Raw genomic sequence first — 17,364 nt, 5'->3', positions numbered from 1 at the left:
TGTTATGTACGAGACCATATACAACAGGGAATGACATCCCATCGGTTTTTACTGCTCTAATTGCACTGGTTACCGAATTATAATAGCAGTAAGCATCTCAGGGGTTTGAAGTATGTGGTCAGTATGCCACAGCATAGCACTCTGTCCAAGAACTCCACAATGCTTTGTGCCTAAGAACATCTAAGCTGTGGCCCATTGGACAAATTCCAGGCCTCCTGGACAATACTGTACACCACCATTGGGGGAACAATTAGGAACTGTATCTGCCTGATATTGTAATCAACTTTAACTTACCACCTCACACAGTGAGAGAGATCCAACGGGCAAAGTTGGAGAGTTACAAAACTTCGTTTTATCTTGATTTCAGGAACACTAGAATTCTACAACTACATGTCACATCCACATAAAATAGCCAATTTTGACGTGGTTTTGAGTAGAATGCCTTTGTTAAGAGCAAACCATAAATACAAGTGTAAATGAAATAAAATAGAGTTATTTGGACCCCAACATCAGTGATGGGCGGTGGGGAACCGTCATGGCGCTCAATGCCCTCAGAGATGGCCTAAGGATAGATGCATATCTAAATATATTTTATATAGAGTGGGGAGAACAAGTATTTGATACACTGCTGAATTTGCAGGTTTTCCCACTTACAAAGCATGTAGAGGTCTGTAATTTTTTATCATATGTACTCTTCAACAGTGAGTGGCGGAATCTAAAACAAAAATCCAGAAAATCACATTGTATGATCTTTAAGTAATTAATTTGCATTTCATTGCATGACATAAGTATTTGATACATCAGAAAAGCAGAACTTAATTATTTGGTACATAAACCTTTGTTTGCAATTACAGAGATCATGCGTTTCCAGTAGTTCTTGACCAGGTTTGCACACACTGCAGCAGGGATTTTGTCCCACTTCTCCATACAGACCTTCTCCAGATCTTTCAGGTTTCGGGGCTGTCGCTGGGCAATACGGACTTTCAGCTCCCACCAAAGATTTTCTATTGGGTTCAGGTCTGGAGACTGGCTAGGCCACTCCAGGACCTTGAGATGCTTCTTACGGAGCCTCTTCTTAGTTGCCCTGGATGTGTGTTTTGGGTCGTTGTCATGCTGGAAGACCCAGCCACAATCCATCTTCAATGCTCTTACTGAGGGAAGGAGGTAGTTGGCCAAGATCTCGCGATACATGGCCCCATCCATCCTCCCCTCAATACGGTGCAGTCGTCCTGTCCCCTTTGCAGAAAAGCATCCCCAAAGAATGATGTTTCCACCTCCCTGTTTCACGGTTTGGATGGTGTCCTTGGGTTTGTACTCATACTTCTTCTTCCTCCAAACACGGCGAGTGGAGTTTAGACCAAAAAGCTCTATTTTTGTCTCATTAGACCACATGACCTTCTCCCATTCCTCCTCTGGATCATCCAGATAGTCACTGGCAAACTTCAGACGGGCCTGGACCTTGCGTGCGCTGCAGGATTTCCATCCATGACGGTGTAGTGTGTTTCTTATGGTTTTCTTTGAGACTAAGGTCCCAGCTCTCTTCAGGTCATTGACCAGGCCCTGCCATGTAGTTCTGGGCTAATCCCTCACCTTCCTCATGATCATTGATGCCCCACGAGATGAGATCTTGCATGGAGCCCCAGACTGAGGGAGATTGACCGTCATCTTGAACTTCTTCCATTTTCTAATAATTTCGCCAACAGTTGTTGCCTTCTCACCAAGCTGCTTGCCTATTGTCCTCTAGCCCATCCCAGGCTTGTGCAGGTCTACAATTTTATCCCTGATGTCCTTACACAACTCTCTGGTCTTGGCCATTGTGGAGAGGTTGGAGTCTGTTTGATTGAGTGCGTGGACAGGTGTCTTTTATACAGGTAACGAGTTCAAACAGGTGCAGTTAATACAGGTAATGAGTGGAAAACAGGAGGGCTTCTTAAAGAACAACTAACAGGTCTGTGAGACCTGGAATTCTTAATGGTTGGTAGGTGATCAAATACTTATGTCATCCAATAAAATGCAAATTAATTATTTAAAAATCATACAATGTGATTTTCTGGATTTTTGGATTCCGTCTCTCACAGTTGAAGTGTACCTATGATAAAAATGACAGACCTCTACATGCTTTGTAAGTAGGAAAACCTGCAAAATTGGCAGTGTATCAAATACTTGTTCTCCCCACTGTATATATTATATTTTGTAATGTTATTTTCATTGATTTAATAATTTTTTGTCTGAATTGTAGTGATCTACCTATTGAAATTTATTCTGTACGTGTTGGAAAAAGAAGGGTTCATATCAAAGAGAAAAAAATATCCAATCATAATTTTTCTTTGGTAGTTTCTTGGTGGAAATAATTTCACTGGGATCAATGCTCATTGGCTGGGCCATCGGGCTTTGAATAGAAGGCAGCAGAGCCGTTGAAAAAGAGAGTTGCGACACACTATGATCTCGCCGCCACGCAGTCACGTGGTTTATGTAGCTCTCAGTAGTTCCAAACAGAGCTGCGCTGTCAACCAGTTTGAATGAGTTTAAGCGGGACAGACAGCAGCAGCTATATTTGCAGCAATTATAGGTAAATATTGACGCATAATGTACATTGATTATTATGTTTACGCTAACATTAAATGCATACAATATACTTTTCTGGGGGGAGAGTGACGGAAACAGCATTAATACATTTTTGTGTTTAATTTTGGAGGGAAATGGACTCCCATAACGTAGAATAAATTTACAGCAACGACTATATTTGCAGCAATGTTCGGTAAATATTAACTTCATGAAATGAAACCGGAGATATAATTACTGAGTGAATTATATGTTCCTAAATACGACCCATAACTGTTAATGGGATTGATTTCAGTATGGCCAATGTACCCATTCATCCTTCCTTAATCATAGACTAAACCATGTATCAGAAAGCACACACACACAAAAAAATTAATAATACATCCATACGATATGATGTACACATTGTACAGACTAGTATAGGCCTACTCTTAAGTATCAATATGTACACAACTAACCCTAACCCATCATATATAAATGTTATATATATATATATATATATATATATATATATATGTATGTATGTATGTATATATATACACACACACACACACATTTACATTTACATACATAAAGTCCAGAGCACCTGGTGTCATTTTCCTGCATATCCAGGTCTCTTTGCCTATTTTCTATGTCGGAGGTACATCTTTTTGCCCCAAATCTTCAATGACAGCCACTTCTGACAAGACAATTAATCTATTATGTTCCAATAAACATTAACTAAAACTGGCTACATAAAACAAAACTACTGACTAGATTCATGAGAGGTCGGAAAATGTGTTTAATGGTCAAAATTACAATAATTTCATCAATTTACCAGCGAGCGTACTTCGGAAGCTCCTAATATTAATGGTCTTCAGTGCTGGAACTATCAGTGTTTGGAACTATTGGCTGCTCCACGACACGTGTTACTTCCGCATTCCAAAGTTCCTATGGCGGTCTATGGGAGTGTCGCAACTCTCTTTTTCAACGGCTCTGGAAGGCACCAGCCAACGTCATTGACATTAACTTCAGTTAGAGCAGCATTTTGGAATGACAGTAGAATCAACCAATCACAAATTGTCTTGTAATAAGTGGGACAACTGTATGATGCCGCCTAAGTATACGTCTCAAATTCAGAGCCAATAACGAGCCTTATAATATTTTCTCTCGCTTGAGCCTAGCTAACTGGCTAGCTTTTTGCAGTGAGTGTATGTCACGATGGCCGACAGTCTTAATCAAGCATGCAAATAACTTCTTTCGGATTTAACATTTAAAAGACAAGCTATATGAACATGCCATTGCTTATTTTATAAAGGAGAATGGACTTCGATTTTAAATGACCATCATAATGGTAAGTGGATTTTTGTTTTCATCTACAGCTTGCTTTTGCTCTCTCATTAAAATTATTTTGAATACAATGTGTAAAATATTATTTCAACTTTAGATCACTGGTTGTGTGGTAAAAACAAAGGTAATTACTTTGCAATTGGAGTACTGGGTAAAGTACATGACATGTTCTGGTGCATTTTTTATTGTTGCATGCTGGAGACTTTATTCTCTCAGACAGCATATACTGTCCGTGGTCTTGAAACAATGTGTGAGTAGTTGTGTGGTTTTGGCAAATGTTTCTTTGAAACCAGGCTACTGTATTATCTTGTAGCATCATTCCTGCCATCAGTATTTGCAACTGTTATGTACGTGTGCTGCTTTGGTGAGCCTCCGCGGAGGCGTGGCTTAGGGCCGTTTTACTCTGTCATCATCGAATTTCTTCTACATACGATGTGCAAAAGAAAGGTCTCAAGTCATGCTCTGTATTGATAGTTTCCACTTAACGTCACGGCATATGAGGACGCCCACTTGGCGGGCAAAAGAATGTCTCCTTCCATTGCCAACTATCAACAACTTGTCAATCTGTCATTTTAACCTCAAAATGACAGATAGTTGCAGTTTCATTGGATACGCTAACCACATTTATATATATATATATATATATATATATATATATATATATATATATATACACTCACCTAAAGGATTATTAAGAACACCATACTAATACTGTATTTGACCCCCTTTCGCCTTCAGAACTGCCTTAATTCTACGTGGCATTGATTCAACAAGGTGCTGAAAGCATTCTTTAGAAATGTTGGCCAATATTGATAGGATAGCATCTTGCAGTTGATGGAGATTTGTAGGATGCACATCCAGGGCACGAAGCTCCCGTTCCACCACACCCCAAAGATGCTCTATTGGGTTGAGATCTGGTGACTGTGTGGGCCATTTCAGTACAGTGAACTCATTGTCATGTTCCAGAAACCAATTTGAAATGATTGGAGCTTTGTGACATTATCCTGCTGGAAGTAGCCATCAGAGGATGGGTACATGGTGGTCATAAAGGGATGGACTTGGTCAGAAACAATGCTCAGGTAGGCCGTGGCATTTAAACGATGCCCAATTGGCACTAAGGGGCCTAAAGTGTGCCAAGAAAACATTAATAATCCTTTAGGTGAGTGTATATATATAGTATTTGCAATCAGATCTAAATGTAATCATTGTAATGAATGATAGTCTGTTTTTGACTGCACCGATGCATCCAACTCCAATGGCCTAGCTATCGTTAGTGAGGGTAGCAAAACTCTCTTGTTAAACATATAGCGTTAGCTAAATGAATAACAAAGTGAATGCAGGAGATAAACTCACCAATCCAACCTTCTCCACAACAACCCAGGCTGTCAATGGTGGGTCATTTAAACAGTAACAATGGTTTACCTGACATTGGGAAAACATTTATATTTTTACGGGTACATTTTTCACCAGGTTCTGGGTTTTAGTGGCTGCACTAAGCTACACTGACCACCCATAGAACCATCAGTAATTTAGGTCAATTAGCTTTAGGTAACTCCACTTTGACAGTGAAAGATTTCTTCTCCTTCCCCTCCAAAACAAGAGCATTATTGCCCCACCCTGACTGAATGCACAGATAGTTGTCAACACACTCTAAACACTCATGGGCTGCAAAAGTAGAACATTTGACCGGCTTGTGCACTAGCTCCATAGAATTCCCGGTGGGCCGCCATGTTTTAACAATGTTTTGCCCGCCAGGCTGTCAGAGCCATCACGTGACTACACAGGCATTCGAGTTCACTTACGTTCAATTTACCTCAGAAGCTGGAACTGGAATTGGGAATGACGTCACTCCCGAGTTGATCGCGTTCCAGTGTCCAAAGTCAGAAAACAAGTTGGACGCCCCCATTAAAGCCTTTGTTGCGCTTGCCTTTTCTGAATATATACAATGTTTTTCATTGTATTTCATTGTGTAGAAAATATTTTGACCGCATTTCTGTAACTGTAGCCTAACCTGTAACAGGCGAGTGCTCTTCACAATATTATAACGTTTACTATAAACATCATTTTCCTATTTATAACACTAGTCTGCTAAATAGCATACCTGTAATGCCCGTTTTTTAAGGTGCTGCTTGTAAAACATTTCCCATCTTGGATTAGTGGGGTTGTTCCGACTTTCCGAGTTGGAATTCCGAGTTGAAGGGGCGTTCCAGTTGAAACTTCCTCCGAATACAAATGGAACGCGCTAACTATATGTATGACGTAAGATTGTTCTCTGCAACTGAATGCCTAACTCCAATAGTTGTCATTACTGTATTGGTTCTCCGAAAACATATTCCAGGTAATCATGTAAAAAAACATGCTTCCATACGTTAAAGCTTTTTATACTGTAAATCTTTTTGATTGTTTAGTAGCAACAACATCTGCTTTAATATGTATGTGACAAAATACACAAAGAAAATGTGTTTTGGCTGTTGTGGTTTTGTATTTGATTTGGTGTCTACTGATGTCTGTGGCTATGTCTGCGATTCTGTGTGCCAACGATTCTGTGTTTGTGCCTCTGCACCTGTGCTTGTGAGTGCGATTCAATGTGTGTCTCTGTGCGTCTGTGATTCACTGTGTGTGATTCACTGTCGGTGCCCTTTGTGACATGGTTCCAGTGCCTCCTGTCTTCCCCAGATTGAGGTGAGAGCAGCCAGGTGGGTCTGGACATGTCTGGGTGCCACGGTAACAGGATGTGATAGCTGGCCTCAGGGGATCTCTGCCTTAGAAGTGCTAAACGAGCCAAGCAGAGCAATCACTGTGTGTGTGTGTGTGTGTTGCACCCCAGGACTAAATATATCCCACTAGAGGCGGTGATAAGATAAAAACCTCTTTAAAGTACAAAATGTTGCCAAGTAACAACTTTGTAGAGACAGATAGAGACGTGGACACTATCTGGCTGTACGACTGTATGGTATGGTGTTGCAGGCATTCCTTATTTATTGGTGCTGTAGGGTCCACCTCACCAGCATGGCTTCAGTCACATGGCTGGAGACAAGACCCACACAGTTTTAGGGTGCCTGGATGGTAAACCTTGCCTTCATCTCCACCCTCGACTCAACACTCTCCAGTGTTATTGTTCGCCCGGAGCCTCTCAGTGGGCTCTGCAAAGGCCCGCCCACCCACCCTTTTTTCTGATATTGGAATTCAGTTAATTGAATTAAGGAGGGGAAATTGCAGTGGGTTCTCCTACCAGGGGCAACAATGGACATGTGTCTGAATGACTGAGTGTGTTAAGAGGGCTGCTCTTTGTCCTCTTGGAACACCAGCAACCTGCTAACTGAACCTCATGCATATGAAAACAAAGCAAATCACTGTGTGTGTGTGTGTGCACGTACGTGTGTGTGTGCATATTTATATACACTATATACAGTGTGTGTGTGTGTGTGTGTGTGTGTGTGGTACAGTGTTCTTGCTGCAGGCCAGCAGTGGAGGTGAAGCAGTACAGGCAGGCAGGTTGGATGTTGAACGGGGCCCGAGAGGAGAGCGTGGCTCACCCCACCTCACGCCACACAGGCCGAGGTGAATGCCAAGGAGTCTCAGAGCCACTGTATCAAGTGGGATCCCCCCAGGGAGCACCAAGCCAATGAATTACAGATGAGATCATTGTTATAGGATCATAACGCTGATCTAATTGGCAATTTCTCTTTTTAATTGAATTTGTTGGAGTGAAGAGGACGCAGAATAGGATTCTTGGGACTTTGTGTGGGACAACGGAGGGAGCAGACTGGAGCTACTCTGATGGTGTGCCGGGCCCCATAGTTAATGAGGCAAAAAGACAGACCGTGACATTTGTCGTCAAACTAAGTATTTTGGCAGAAGATGTCAAAACCAATATACTTCATAGTGTTTTTGGTCGTTGGAAAAAAAGGCCCTGTTGGAATGCTGCCAGAAATTGCCGTCTCGAAAGCAATCGTGAAACTTCAACAATCTCCCACTACACCCTCCCCTGTATGTTTCCTGTATTCCACTGTTCTTACTTCCTATGTAGGCCTGTTGGATTTACTTTTACAAAGGCATGTACATTTCAAGCCTGTGGGAACTGCACACGCTAACAGTAATAAAGTAAATACACAAACTAAATTATGCTAGGGGCATATAAATCCATTGGTATTGCTGAAGTTGATAATATTAATATTATGTTGGAAACAATAATTCTTTCCTCGTCATGTAATCTAAATTACTTAGACAGATGGCAGTGTTGTCATTAGTTAGCAAAGTTAGTCAAATGGCTAGAAATGCTAACGTTAGCTCGCTCATTAGCTACACATCCCAGCAATTTTATGGAAGCTAAATAACCAATCTTGTTTGACCATTCAGAGTGTGGAAGTAGTATTGTGAGTAAGCACAGCTTCTGTGGCAGGCCCGGCGCCCAGCTTAGCCCCCTCAGTTGAAGTTTTAAATATCCAAAAAAAGATTAGCCCCCTTGCCATTATTTTCTGCCCCATCAGTCACTTTGTCCTGGCGCCGGGCCTGTTCTGTGGTATTGTGATTGCAGTATTGCTTCTCTTCCGAAGTAAAAGAAACAGGCAATCATGTACAACCCTGTTTCCAAAAAAGTTGTGACGCTGCTAAAATGCAAATAAAAACAGAATGCAATGATGTGCAAATCGTTTATCCCTATATTTAATAGAACATAATACAAAGAAAACATATCAAATGTGAAAACTGAGAAATGTTATTGTTTTTGGAAAAATGCATGCCCATTTTGAATACACATTTCAAAAAAGTTGGGACAGTGGCATGTGTTTGTCACTGTGTTGCATCACCTCTTCTTTTAACAATACTCTGTAAGCGTTTGGGAACTGAGGAGACCAATTGCTGTAGTTTTGAAAGTGAAATGTTTTCTTATTCTTGCTTGTTATAGGATTGCAGCTTTCTCAACATTTCTGGGTCTCCTTTGTCGTATTTTTCGTTTCACAATGCACCAAATGTTTTCAATGGGTGACAGGTCAGGACTGCAGTCATGCCAGTTCTGCACCCGGACTCTTTTACTGTGGAGCCTTGCTGTTGTAATATGTGCAGAATGTGGTTTGGCCTTGTTTTGCTGAAATAAGCAATGCCTTCCCTGAAAAAGACGCTCTCTGGATGGCAGCATGTGTTGCTCCAAAACCTGTATGTATTGTTCAGAATTAATGGTGCCTTCACAGACGTGCAAGTCCCCCCTGCCATGTGTGCTAATGCACCCCCATACCAACACGGACGCTGGCTTTTCAACTGTGCGCTAAAAACAAGCCGGATGGTCCCTCTTCAGCCCACGGACGTTGCAACGTCCATGATTCCTAAAACTAATCTCATGTTTTGATTTGTCACACCACTGGACAGTTTTCCACTTCACCAAAGTAAATCTTAAATGAGCTCCGGCCCAGAGAAAGCGGCGGTGTTTCTGGATCTAATTTATATCTGGTATCTTCTTTGCATGGTAGAGTTTTAACTTGCATTTGTGGATGCAGCGACGTACTGTGTTCACAGACAATGGTTTTCGGAAGTGTTCCTGAGCCCATGCAGTGATGGCCACTACAGAATATACAGAATCAGTTTTTAATGGAGTGCCACTCCTCATTGGGATATCTTTCACGACATCCGCGGTATACAGGCAAGTGACAAATGAAAAGATAAACCAACATAACACGCGTATCAGTAAGGTGTCGGGCCACCAGAACAACTTTAACCTGCCTTTAGAACCTTTCTGGAGGGATGGAAAACCATTTTTTGCAAAGATATTCCCTCATTCTGTGTTTTGATGAATGTGGTGGAGAGCGCTGTTTAACACGTTGGTCCAGAATCCACCTAAGGAGTTTAACTGGGTTGAGATCTGGTGACTGTGAAGGCCATAACATATGATTCATAGCATTTTCATATTCACCAGGCCATTTACTGACCCTTCATGCCCTGTGGGTGGGGTTGTTGTCACTCTGGAGAAGACTTAATAATGAACCCTCTAGCAAAGTCACTTAGATCCGTTCCTCTTGCCATCTTGAACCAAATTTCAGGTCAACTGGGCCTGATCAGCATTTTTATACCTGCCACAGGGCATGAAAGGATGTTAATTGAATCATGTTTCTCTACTCATTTATTCAGGTTTTCCTTTAACTTTGCACCCATCTGTACACCTACAAAATTTTTTTAAGGAGGTAGTCTTTCTTCTAGGTGAGGCATTAGCTTGCTAGCTCAGATAGATTTGCTAACTTAGGTGGAAAGTAGGGCATTTTCTTTTCAGTCTTAAGTCACTGGGAATGCTTTTGTTTGTATCACTGCCTTTTTCTGTCAGAGTCCTGCCTACATTTACAGTCCCACATTGCATTATTGTAATTTTCTATAATTAAACAATAACAAAAACATTACTTAGTAGTGACCAAAAGGTGAACTTCAAAACTTAAGAAGTTGTTCCAGGCTCAGCCTGGGGACGAGGTTAGAACATCTGTAAATTCATTTTTACAACCCAACTGACATTATATCTAATTTCCCACACTTCATCTCAAATGACTGCCCTCACATCTGTTGATGATCGGTCTTCAAAACTAGAGTGACACCTGACCAGTTAAATGTTACAGTGCACACTGCCTCCTCTCAGCAATGCTGCTGCCTATCCCCCTGGTCTGGGATCAGTTTCAGATTTAGCCCAGAGTGCTAATGGCCTTAATGGGACCTGTGGGGCGCTGTCCTGTGACCTGGGATGTGCTAATTGCTGTTTATGTCTGTCTCCTCTGCCCCGAACGCTGCACATCCAGCCCGGCCCTAAATGAGCTTGCCACTGTTTTCTGATTACAGCCCAGTTAAATAAGATGAGATAAGTTAGCCTCACATCTCTCCCCGAGCCGAGCTTGAGAGCTGACAACTCCAATACATCTGCCAGCCAGGGCTATGGTAATTGGGATGGTTTGGGAGAGGAGTGATATGTGTGTAGGTGTGTGTGTGTGTGTGTGTGTGTGTGTGTGTGCGCGCGCACGTGTGATTTAGAGCTGAGGAGTGCACGGAGAGAAGGGGGATGCCTCTCTCTCTGTTGTTCAGTAGCTGTCATTGATGAGGAGCCATGGAGAAGCTTCAGCTTTAAGCTGTCATCAGCCCTCTCTATCCATCCGCCTCTCTCTATCACCCCCCCTCCCCACACACACACGGTTTCTTCATCTCTCCTTATTTATCTCCCCCTCCTCCCCCCTCTGCCTTGCTGTGATCTAGATGCAGTGTGTGAGCAGCAGCCAGTCAGTGAGCAGTGTGTGCTGTCGGAAGCCTTGCGGTGGCTGACTGTTCTGGCTCTGAAATAGGGAGCAAACAGACTCGTCGCTCGTGACTCTGACACCACTGAGATCGACGCTCCCCCTCCCGGACTGACAGGCCAATCGCAGGCCACCCCTCGCTCCTCTCGGTCGCTCTCTTTCTCTCTCTCTCTCTCTCTCTCCGTCTCTCTTCCCCCATTCTTTCTCTCTCTCTCGGTGTTGCATTCATTCTTTTGCTCTCTATCTCTCTCTCTGTCTGTAGCTGAGTCTCTCTACCACAGCGCTTCCAGAGCAGAGAAAGAGAAAGCCCCCTGCCCAGCCCAAGGATAGCCAGCCAGACCGCTGAGAGGATGAAACTCTGACACGCCAACAGACCGCAGGGAAACGAGCACAACAGTGAGTACAGCAGTCCTTTCACCTCTCAGTCAGAGACTTAACACTGGCGCGCACACACACACACACACACACACACACACACATACACACAGACAAACAGACAAACACGTGCATTCACCCTCACACAGTACACAATGCATAACTATTTGTAGCAGTGCCTTTGTAACATACAGGCAGAATTTAAAGTGTTGAAATGTATGCGCTGGTATGTGCTAAACATGTTTTGCTATAGTTGCTTAATACTGTGCAGTTCTTCCACAGTAAATAATGTAGGTATTAATAAATGAACATTGCATACCATCTACATTTTCCTTTTAACGTCCTGTTACGTATGGAATACACTATACTTCACCACATATATATTTTTTTGATTGTGTGAAACCAACTATAATGGTGTGAGTATGTTGACAGATGTTTAATGGGAAAGACTAATGTTGGCTGCTGTTCAACATTGTGGCTGTAATGTGTTGGGGATTTTTCTGTCCTTGCTGTCTCGTTATATTGCCAATAGAGGCAGGTAGAAAAACATATCAGGGAAGCTTACCCCTCTTATCTCATATCTTAAACGTCTAAGCTGGTATAAGCCAATAGATGCCTAGGGGTAAACAAAAAAAGGGGGCGTCCTTTCTTTCAAGCGCTGAAGATTTCCAAGCAATTCCATTGCTTATTGTTTAGCGCTCAGCTACTAGGATGTCTGAGCTATGTGCAGATCTGTACTGATGTGCTGCACAATTTTTTGATTATGTTTCTGGTTCACATCTCTGGCCCAAGACGATTTCCTATTTCCCTCTCCCATTTCGAGCAGAGGGAGTATAATTCGATAGCGGCTCACACGCGGGGAAGTGCAGACAGTGGATCTGGTCAGAGGACACAGATTGCATTTCCCCTGGAGAATCCTCATGCTGTATTAAAGCCACTAGAAGGCTGCTCTGCACTTGTCATCAGCTCCAGTGGTAATATAGGCAGGGGAGAGCCTGGCGTGGTGTCTGCAGCCCCTACTCTCCTTTAAACACACCCCATTGGCTCTGGTGCCAGAGACCCACGGCAGCATGCTGGGACGGGGAATGGCTTACCGTTTATATATCACATGTGCTATGCCTGGGCTTTTTACTTAAGCTTGAACACATAAAGCAAACACATGAATACAATCTGTCAACGCCAAGAGAGATCATTAACGGGGTGCACACCAACAGTTTCCTGATTATGTGTCCCAAAGGCCGACATGTATTTTCTGTCCGTGTTTGCTTTAGGTTGGATAACCACAACCTGCCGCTGCATTCTAGTGAGTGTATTATAATGGTTCTCTTGTAATGTCATAAGAATAAGATCACTTGTGGACGTAGGTCTGTTTTTATCAGGGTTTACAAACGCTTTTGTAGGTAATATATAATTGCCCGTCACATATCACGTGACATGAAAAGCGTCCACTATTGCCAGACTGCCGAGGCTGAGAGAGCACCCAGGTTTGGGATGTTTGATGCATACAGGAATATAACACACCCATGGAAACGGACTGAGAGATCAGAGATCGATGACTCCAGTGCCCAAGAAGCATCTTAGTTGCTGATGCGTCAGCAGAAGTTGGTAAAGAGGAAGAGAGACTCCGTTCCCTTTTCCAGCGTATCCTCAAAACAGGCCTGAACCCGATGTTTTGAATAAACCTCACAGCTGCATTCCTTTTCCAAAAAGGACAAATTCCTCAGCATGTGCTTTGTTCTCACAAGGCCCCACTTTACCTCCCACTTATGTGATAAGTAAGGAGCAGGATCGATACTTATCAAAGGCCCTACTGACTGAGTGGCCTACATAACACAGCCACCAGAGCAGTGAAAACCCACAGAAAGTTCCCCGAGACATTATCAAAGGATATTCAGAACACAAAGAGAAAGCACAAGAAGAATCATCCAAGAAAGAAAGTCATTTAAGCATTCTCAATTAATGTAGCGTTTTGGAATTTGCCTCCAGCTTTCATGCAGAATTCATACCAATATTTACTGAGAAGTTGGTAATGTTCTGGTATCACTAAGGCATTCAAAGGCTTCCCCCCATTTCTTTTCTGGCTCATTATTTTCTTAGAGGAAGATGTTTGTGGAAAGGAAATTACTTTATGTGCTGGAAAACATATTTAGTTGCATACATCTACCTTCTAATAAGCAGACAGACAAAATAAAAATAAAACTGTTGTGGTATTCCTTCTCAAGTTTCGGGTCTTGGGAAGGCAGGGGGAAAATATTGCTAAGTGAATGTCATTCTCTATATTATTTATGTTTTCTAGCAGAATCTTAGTTAATTGATTCCATCGGTGGTGAGTGGTTTCACTGGTCGATACTGGATCAAATATGGTATGGAAATGGTAGTCTTTCAATCTGTACAGGCTCAGTTACACTGTATGCATGAGTAGTGTTGGGATGAGGAACGATTGAGAACATGACAAGGTCAAGTGATGACTTGGCCTAATATTGTTGGCTTTCTAACCATAGCTGGATGTAAAGGTGAAGTTACATTCTTAGGTTAGATAAATGTCGCATGTTAGACTCCTTAGACTTTCCGGGTGTTTTTCCGTTTACTTTATGACTTTTCTAAGCAGACCTTTGGGTATTGGGAATCTTTACTTGCAAAACTTTTAATAAGCCTGGCAACATTATCTCCAAATGTGCCAACGTCTTGCAGTGTATGCGCATTCAAGTGTTTTTTTGTTGGGTATTGTAGCTAGACCTACATGTTGGCATGATTCTGATTATTTACCAGTCAGTCTAATAAACATTGTGGAGGTTGTATCGCTATACTAGGTATTTGTATGTACTGTTTAGGTACATCACTTTCAACCAGGCAATACACATGGTTTACACACTCACGGCAACAAATCAATATGGTAAGCAGAAACTGAAGGAAATTGTATTTTTCCACTGGCATAAGACAACAAAACAGAATTCAGTGGTTTCCTTAACAGATCTTTGAAAGGTAGTTTCTCTTCAGACCTCAGTGAAAAAAATGGTAATTATAGGGCAGGGAGCCGCTGAGGAAATGGAAAACATTACCATAAAACTTAATTTGCCACATTTTGGAGGTCGCTTATCAGAGGGAACAGAATTAGTTTTATCTCACAAAACAACTTCAATGTTAGCAGGAACATGCCCCAAAGTCTTCCTAGGCTCTGTCGTAAACATGTTCTATGACTACATTGTTTATTTAGTCCATTTCATTGGAGAGTTTAACAGGCCCACCGTTGAGGTTTGTGGGCCTGGTCACCCAGTAGACATTTAATCAGCCTGTCCACAGTGTTGACCTTCATACTTTTGTTGTCAGTCTCTCCAGGGTCACACAAAGTAGCATCAAATATTTATGATATTAATAACTGCCTTTAGGGAAAAAAAAACATAAATAAATCTGCTCTGCAAAGCCGCCGATTAAGCAGTCCATTTCAGTTCATAAAATAGTGAAGGAGAAATAAAAGGTAGAGTGGCAGACATGGTCTGTCACAAACCACACACATCAAAGACCGAGACACCACGAGAGAAACAAAAGGAACAAAAGGCTTTTACTCTGTTCTCCTATTGTAGACTCGGGAAAGATTTGTTTGACCAGCAGGTTGTTTTGATATGGGTATTTTTCATTTGTGTGTGTCTGTGTGGGTGTGTGTTTGCGAGCAATTGGTCCATGGATAGTTCTTGTGTGTCCTACCGAAATTGTTGTGGGGGATGACTTGAACATCTCCAGTCTGTAGAGGGTGTCCTACATCGACAGACTACAAACACACACACACACACACTCACACACAATACATGGGCATACACTCGCACACATGCACATATGCGTGACCTCCGCACACATCCTTACTCGAAACATATATCGGTGCACACAAACACACACACAGACCTGAAAACGCAAAGCTGTTCAGCATTGAATCCAATTGAGCCGGGGCCTAACATGAATTAAGTGTTTTCCAGACCAGGTCTGGTGACCGTGATTAGAGTGAGGTTTTATTCTGCAGAGTGGCACGTATGCTGCCTAATGAGGAAAGAGCATGCCTCACTACGAAAAGCTCCAGGCGCTTGATCCTCTTGGTGGCTGTGTGTGTGTGTGTGTGTCTCTTTGTGAATGCGTGTAGCTTTTACAGGCCGTAGAGAAAGATACGGTGAGTATCAGTGGGTAGAGTTGGTTGGGGAGTGGCCTCACATCAGTGTGTGGTGTAAGAGATGAAACAGCCAGTAAAGAGTACTTTACATAATCAATGTTTAACTGTGTCCTATTGTGGTTATTAATATTGGCTTTTGGACTGCGCCCCATTGGCTTTACACTGGGGAAGTGGCTCACTCAGCTTGACATACTCCATGTGACTACGTGGGCCAATCAATACACTGAGGTCTGCTTGGAGTACTTAGCAATGCGATCTGCCATTACGTGGGAAAGAATTGTAAACGATCTTGTTCAAACTTTTTATCACTGTGTGTCATGGTGAATGTGCAATTTCCAAAAATTACTGATACGTGTCTGTATGTATGTGTGTTTGTTTCTTTTGTGTGCGCGCATGTGTTTGTGTGTGTGTCGTTTTGTGGACATATAATGCCAAAATGGTGCAGCAACATCTTGAAACATCCTTTTCTCACCAAACGATTCAGACAAAAAGCAGAATGTGCAGATGTTTTTGGTACCAGATGGCATGGTTGGAATTGCTAGTTTCCATCTGAAGCACTGGTCCAGCGCATCAGTCCTCCTGTATCATCCACCCAATCACATCAGTCCTCCTGTATCATCTGCCCAATCACATCAATCCTCCTGTATCATCCGCCCAATCACATCAGTCCTCCTGTATCATCTTCCCAATCACATCAGTCCTCCTGTATCATCCGGCCAATCACATCAGTCCTCCTGTATCATCCGCCCAATCACATCAATCCTCCTGTATCATCCGCCCAATCACATCAGTCCTCCTGTATCATCTTCCCAATCACATCAGTCCTCCTGTATCATCCGCCCAATCACATCAGTCCTCCTGTATCATCCGCCCAGTCACATTTGTGAAAATGCCAATACTGGTGTGCATCTGACTGATACTATGTCCATTTGTGCACTAGGTTGGATTTGGGCAGAACACGTCGTTTTCCACACCATTTTGTCCGAAAGTCGATTACTCTGCCTCTGCAGCCATTGATGTGTCTGGATTGAACCACACATTTATTCTGCATGCTGCCAATGAAAGTGTGGGGCCAGAGAGGCCAGCTTCCATCAGTGTAATGATATTTCAGCCCCAGTATTATTTCAGCACTGTTCTCTGCAGTTTCTGCTCAATTAAAAATAGTCCATATTTAAATGCAGAGAAATTCAGTCGCCTGGCGATCCGTGCGCATTCAGATATGCTGCAGAACGGTTAAATGATTAAGTTTAAAATTGAGTTTTTAAGCACCCCAATGCTCCACGCCTTTAGATTTAGAAGAAGGGGAGCTATTCATTTGTAGCTGTGAAATTTTCCTTTAGCGTCATTGATGTAGATTAACCTTTGAAAAGGTAAGTGAAATGTGAAATAATTCATCCAGAGTCAGCCATGTAGCAAATGTGATTTTCGCCGGTAGAAAGACTTGGCAGACCGTTGCCCGCAAACACAGAGGCATGCGGATGAAGAGCGGATGAAGAGCAGATGAAGAGCGGAGCTGGGCGTACCGCTCTTCTCTGTTTCTAAGGTCTACAGCGTGAAGAGCAGATTTTGGAACTGCCCTGCCGGTTAGAGATGAGGAAATAAATTCCAGCTTGTGTCAGCCCCTGTGTGCTGGCCGTTTGGAACTGTCTCCTTTCCTCCCTCGCCACTCTCTGGCTTTATTTAGAA

At 42.6% G+C, this 17,364-nt stretch overlaps 1 protein-coding gene across 3 annotated transcripts in view; it reads left to right on the top strand.

Annotated features, from left to right (window-relative positions):
- Positions 1–3,770: 3,770 nt before the first annotated feature.
- LOC105022924 (RNA binding protein fox-1 homolog 3) overlaps positions 3,771–17,364 on the top strand; it is a 377,689-nt gene continuing 364,095 nt past the window's right edge. The window contains exons 1-2 of one of the 3 annotated variants that reach the window (XM_020051116.3): positions 3,771–3,895; positions 11,410–11,543. The gene's annotated coding sequence lies outside the window, so the exon portion shown is untranslated. Of the gene's footprint in view, positions 3,896–11,389; positions 11,544–17,364 lie in introns of those variants that run through there. The other 2 variants (XM_010891694.4, XM_034295097.1) reach the window with 2 other exon arrangements.

The sequence above is a fragment of the Esox lucius genome, chromosome 11, assembly GCF_011004845.1.
Source record: "Esox lucius isolate fEsoLuc1 chromosome 11, fEsoLuc1.pri, whole genome shotgun sequence".
In the NCBI taxonomy this organism is placed as follows: Eukaryota; Metazoa; Chordata; class Actinopteri; order Esociformes; family Esocidae; genus Esox; species Esox lucius.
The sequence above is the reverse complement of the archived record's forward strand: the minus strand, read 5'-3'. Positions and strand labels throughout refer to the sequence as shown.